At 40.5% G+C, this 6,464-nt stretch overlaps 1 non-coding gene across 1 annotated transcript; it reads right to left on the bottom strand.

Moving 5' to 3' along the window:
* Positions 1-6,045: 6,045 nt before the first annotated feature.
* Positions 6,046-6,152, bottom strand: LOC118484586. Its single transcript, XR_004873694.1, has one exon. It is a non-coding gene; the product is annotated as a small nucleolar RNA R71 (small nucleolar RNA).
* Between the last annotated feature and the right edge of the window lie 312 nt (positions 6,153-6,464).

Below are 6,464 nucleotides of genomic sequence, written 5' to 3'. Positions count from 1 at the left end.
GAATTGGGCGTAGGATTTACAGTCATCTTTTACCGGTTGTTTTTTCCAATTTGTTGTGCTTAGCAGTGAATAGGATTATGGGTGTCCGGGTTACGAAGACGGGTATGAGGCCTCGTACAGACAAGAAAACTATGGCAACAACTTTTTCGTTAATGAGGCCTCATACGGACAACAAGACATTGGTGAGCCTTCTTACGCCCAGGAGATGAAAACGACGATGCATTATAAAATAGTACCGTTGAAAGCGTGACAACGGCACAGGCTATCAACGGGTTGAAAGCGTGACAACGGCACAGGCTATCAACGGTACCGATTAAGAGTTAATAATTGTATCGATTGACGTTAGTGCGAACGCCAGGATACGAAATGGGTGTAGCAGATAAAGTCGATAACGAGAGAAAACCATACGTGAAGCCGAATGATGGAAGAGATGAAGTAGCAGCATTGATTTACACTTCCACCAGTCAGGCCATATTTACGATTCGGTCAAAGGTGAGGGGTCCTAAGATAAATTAAAGAAACTATAACTTTGTTAACTGGACTCACGTTTATTTCATTTTGTTAACTATATTCACACTTTACCAAGTGTAAAACAATCGTATTTTAGCAACTTGGCTTATTTAGAAAAATATTTTTGTTACGTTTAAGGAAAATATTTTTTTGATCAAAAGTAGAAAGTTTTACTAAAAGTATTTATTATTTTTATAAAATCAAATTTTGTGGTCAATTTTTTTTCGTCACCATGTGCCCTCGACTTGAATTTGCCGAATACAGGGCATATGTTACGAAAGTAGGGTTGTGACGTTCAAGTCGTAGTGGATCACTTGTTAAAATTTAAAACATATGTGTTCGAAAATTTGTAACAATATTTATTAGACTCAAGCTAGTTCATACAAAATTAAACTCAAAACATTGTTTTCATAATAACTCATCGCATAAAAATTTTGTCACGCTGCTGATCGCGTCATGGTTATCTTGGATCTAAATCGTCCGCGTGCCTTCTAGTTATCCTGATTCCCTGGGTTGGCTTAAACGGATCAAATGTAAGGAACTAATTGGGTGTCATATGGTATGGTCGGTCGATCGATCCATTGATGGAGTGTCTGGTTGGACATACGGTTGGATCATAAGGTGGGTGTTTGGTTTCTCAAATGAGGAAGTTTCGGATTTGTGAAATCATGGAACTTAGGGGAAATCCCATGATTCAAGAATACAAATCACATGAAAATATTATGGAGTATCAAAGGGTAGCAAAAGTCGAACCCTTCGACAAGGTACAAAAGATAGGGTGTTTTGTTTTAAAATCATTAGAATCTCATGGAATATTATGGATTTATTCTGGTGGTTTATACACGAAGCGATATAATAACCACATGGAATATGATAATATAATAAAACTTATGATAACATAATATTTTATCATAAACTTTTGAAAATCATAGGTTTGACACATCATAGGGTTTAGTATGACTTCCGTGCGTCACTTTCGTAATTATGTGTGCACCCGCAATTACCGAGCTTTCGAATGGTCCTCATATGTCTACTCATTGACATACAACTTAACCCAAAAGAAATCATGTATTAATAAATGGCTCGAATTTTGGGGTGTTGTAAAACGATGTTTGGGATCATATCCATGAATTAACACAGACACGTTTGACGTATCAAAGTGTTGTTAGTTCACGTGACGTTTAGTGTGACATGTTTTGGCCTAATAGGTGTCGGTACTCTCATCGTTAGTCCCCAGGTAGGCAAACGGGTACATTAATTGGATTTATATGAATACCAGCCTAGACAGGACGTCCCGACTAACGGTACGTAACCCTTCCAGTTACTACATGTTAGTAAAAAAACTCACTTTGATGAGAATGAAATATTAATTGAAATTTGAAACCAAAAATAAATCAAACTCGAGAATAATTGAAATGCATTGAAAGAAGGAAAATCGATTCAAGACTTTTAAATAGAAATAATTAGAATATCGAATATCGTGTATAGCATAAGGCGTGTGTACATATGTGACATAGAAAAAGAAATAATAGACTATGGTTTAATAATAAAGCACATATTTTTCATGTAAAGCATATAACACTTAGCATATAACAATTAAAGTGCTCACATGCATTTGTGTGTGACATTAATATTTATAAGCTAAGACAATTTAAACAATTAAGCACATAAGGCACCTAAAAAACTATAGACTAAGTCTAAGGGTCTAATAACCTATCTTAATTCCCTATAGTCATTGACTCTGATACGAATCTGCACACCCCGACCCGACCCGCATCGGAAAAGGTACGGGGCATGATGATTGCCCGTAGCTTATGACACTATTAAAAGTTTAGATATATAAAGTCACCAAATTAAATTTTGTCACTGATATGCGCGAAATGCAACATATAAATTATATCAAACAAGGCATAAAATCAACCATTTTATGTACTAATGTCGGAAAAAATGTGTTTCTTTGTATACTTTTGATTTTCAGGACTAAATAATGAGCTTAAAAGTACAAAAGGAACAAATTAACGGCAAACACCAACACAAAATACAAGAAAGGGGAATTGACACACCATGCCTACCCTCAAAAATACACCCCAAGATCAAAACAACAAACTAGAAGATAAGCACGGGTCGTGCCCCACTACAGAATGTGTTCAGAGTCCATGCAGATCAAGACAAACAAAGCAGATAAGAGAGATGGGGTCGTGGTCAACTCCCAGATATGCATAATCTCCCAATGGACCCTACAAAACTGACCACGGGTCGTGCCTACTATCACACGAGACCATGTGTGTATACAATCTGCCACTGATCATTAAATGAAGACAGAGAAAGAAGGGCACGGGGCCATGCCTCTTGGGCACGGAGCCGTGTGAGGAGTCTAATTTCAGCTATAAATAGAGGCACTTGGCTCAGTTCCAACTCATCCCTTTGCAAACCACTTATCTTCCACTTGCCACCATTCCACCACCACTAAACGCCATCATCCACCACATTCCTCCATTATCCACCTTTAGAGTGTGTGTAGTAGTCTCGGGATCCAAGATTGATTATAAGAGTTCTTGTCAAACAAAGTCCATGCTTGGCTAATCTCTTACGTCACTTGGTGAAGACAAATCTTTTATGTATTACTTCTGATTTCCAAGTTTTGGCTACTTTCTATTTGGGTTTGTATTAATGACTTTAATCACTAGTTTTTTTACATGGAAAGTGAACTTTATTCTATCATTTCTTCATGTTTTGTTGATTCACTCATTCGTGTCTTTACGGTCTATATAAAGCACGTCAACTGCCTAGAAGGGGTTTAGAAGGGTGGTTTGGGTAAAGTTCTTGCCTCGTTCAGTGTATAGATCCGGCGAGGACTTGATTCAAGCTTATTAGGACTTCTCTTGAGGCAGATTACTCAAATCGGGGGAAGTAAGAGCGACTTGAATCCCTTATAAATAAGCTATTAAAACTATAAACCGGTCTTGCGGGACTGTATCCCTGCTGACTCAGACCAATATGGCCGAGGGTAGGGTTGCCTCCAAAAGAGGGACATGCCACATTTTGCATTAATAACTTACTTAATTATCTTTCAATAATCCGTCCTTGCGGAACTGTATCCCTGCTGAATCGGACTAATATGGTTGAGGGTGGCTTTGCCTCCGAAAGAGGGACATGCCTCAATAACTAAGATAATCTCTTAAAAAGCCCAAAGTGCGGAAATCATCAAAAGATACATAAAAGAGCAGCCAAAACCAAGTGATTCTATTTTGTTTATTGTTTTTTTTACTACCATTTTATTTTTGTTTCATTTTCCCCTTTTTAAACTAACATATTTTCTCAAAATTTTGGTTAGATTACACGTTGACGATATTCCGGTATTAAAAGCCTGATGAAACAGTGGTTAACCAAGAGAGGTTAATTCACTGGTCTTGTCAAGTAAGGTTAATCCCTTCTTTCCGAGGATCAGTGGCTGGATCGTCCGCTGGTCAGTCTCCTGCACAAGGAAAACAAACCGTGACTCGTAACAAGGAGGATGGGGTGGGGGGTGCTCCTTGTTACCACTCTCCGGCGTGAGAATCAGTAATTTGCTTGTGAAGCAAAGTGTGTGATAGTAATAGTAGTGAGAGAGTTGAGAAAAGATACCTCAAACCTGGTCCGGGATGGGTATTTATAGCCAAGGAGTAAAGGAGGGTAATCAAGTGGCTAGACTGACAACGCACAGCCTCTTGCAGATGTGTCAGGCTTGTCGGTTACGGTGGTGATGCCACGTCCTACTGTGGTGTCAGTCTGTGAGCCAGTGTCGTTTACGTATGGGCTGACAGATGACTTTCGGCAGTGCCACTTGCTGTTTTGGCTACCTTAGTCAAGGTGTCAGTCCCACTTGCATCGTCAGTAGGATCCGGTGCCAAGCCGCATCGCTACCTGCGGTAACCGTGGTTGTTCCCGCATTCCTTGGTCTGACATAGACGTTTTATGGGATGCGGTGCGTAGCCGTATCACCATACTTGGTGACTGTTCTCTCTACATCCCTTGTCGTGACGAAAATGTCTATAGGATGTGGTGCTAGGCCGCATCGCTATGTGCAACACCCATTTTCATACACAAGGTGAGTCTTCTCATCACTTGACATATTAGATTCGACCGCTGTGTTCGCGCATGCCCGCACGGACACATATAAGTTCTTGCCGGTGGGGGGTTTTTGATAAGGGTAATGGTCACTCGCGACCATGTTGGTGCGAGATCTGGGACCATACCCCTTCAAAGCCCTTGTGTACTTGGACGACCTCTGTATCTTAACATCATTATACTACGCCAACGATGGGTGCACTTACCCTAACGTGTTGTAGAGAGTGATTGTATTGTATCGTGTATTATAAATTTAAAGCTTGATAAACGAGTAAAAAGTGCTAAAAATATACTAAAAGCTATACCATGCTCGACACACATCAAGTTTTTGGCGCTATTGCCCGGGATACAAGAATTTTAAGAAAGTTTAAAATTGACGGCCTAATCATTTTTATCTTCTTTATTTTTCTTTTTAGGTTTTTCTTCTTTTTTTATATTATTTTCACTTTCTGTAGGTTCAGCACGAGCCGTGCTTAATCACACACAAGGCTGTGCCCAACTTCCACAGTGCTGAAAGTATTTGTTTTCTAGGTTACTAGCATGGTTGCAAAAGTCGCTAGGCGCTCCCTAGTCGGATTCAGGAGTACTCGGGAAGTACTCGGCTTAGGCGGAGATTACTCGGGGAGTAATTGGCCTGGGAGACCAGTACTCGTGCCTCGGCAGCCTACCTTGTAGCGAGTACTCGGGGAGTACTCGGAGCCTAGGCGGGACTTTTACAACCATGGTTACTAGAGTGAAGCACGGGGTCGTGATTAATTCAGCACGTGGCCGTGTCACACTCCAAGTATCTATCTGGGAACCTGAAAACAGAAACTTTATCTCGACAACACGCAGCCATGCCTATAAAGACACGAGGTCGTGCCTGTTAACTGATCATCACTTTTTTTTTGTTTTTGTTTGCAAAAAAATACATCTTTCCGTATAACCTGTAGAAAATACGACTTGGTGCATGACCTCCACCTCTGACAAAGACATTAAAGTGCCACTAGAAGAACCTGAGCGCTTCCTAAGAAAAAGACTTCAAGCAAAAAACTGACAAAAAGCCTCGACCGAAAACCTCACCATGGCAGATCAATGTACTCTCATGGATTACCTACGATCTATGGTCGGTAATCTTGGAGTCGCTATTGACCCACCTAATGTAGATGCTAACAACTTTGAGCTTCGACCACACCTAATCCAAATGCTCCAAAATTCCGCCACCTTTCACTACCTACCTGATGAAGATCGCCATTTAAATATTACCACTTTTTTGGAAATATGTGACAACGGAGCCTCCAATGATGCTATCCGGCTCCGTATGTTCCCATTTTCACTCAAAGATCGAGTTAAGGCTTGCCTCAACACCCTCCCAAATGGGCCGTACACACTTGGGATGGACTTTCCCAAAAATCTCTCTACAAATATTTCCCTCCTGCTAAAACCGCCAAACTCATGACCGAAGTTAATTCATACTCTCAAGAGGACGGGCAGTCTTTGTATGAGACATGGGAAAAGTTCAAGGAGTTATTAAAGAAATGCTCGCATCACGGTCTAGAGCTTTGGCTACAAGTGTCCATTTTCTACAATGAACTCTTACCACACACAAGGCAAATCCTTGATTCAAACTTCGGGGGACTCCTTGGAAATCGACGACCTATCGAAATCTACAACTAAATTGAAGAGATTGCTCAAAATAGTTTATAGTGGAACACCCCTAGGGGCCCAAAATGCATAGCCCCGGGAGTCCACAAAGTGGATGAAACCACCTCTTTACAAGCCCAAATCGAAGATTTAACTACGAAAATAAAAAAACTTGAATTGACAAAAACGACTTCGGTTATGGTTGTGATGGGTGTGGCGGACCA

This window comes from Helianthus annuus, chromosome 11 (assembly GCF_002127325.2).
Source record: "Helianthus annuus cultivar XRQ/B chromosome 11, HanXRQr2.0-SUNRISE, whole genome shotgun sequence".
Lineage (NCBI taxonomy): Eukaryota > Viridiplantae > Streptophyta > Magnoliopsida > Asterales > Asteraceae > Helianthus > Helianthus annuus.
The sequence above is the reverse complement of the archived record's forward strand: the minus strand, read 5'-3'. Positions and strand labels throughout refer to the sequence as shown.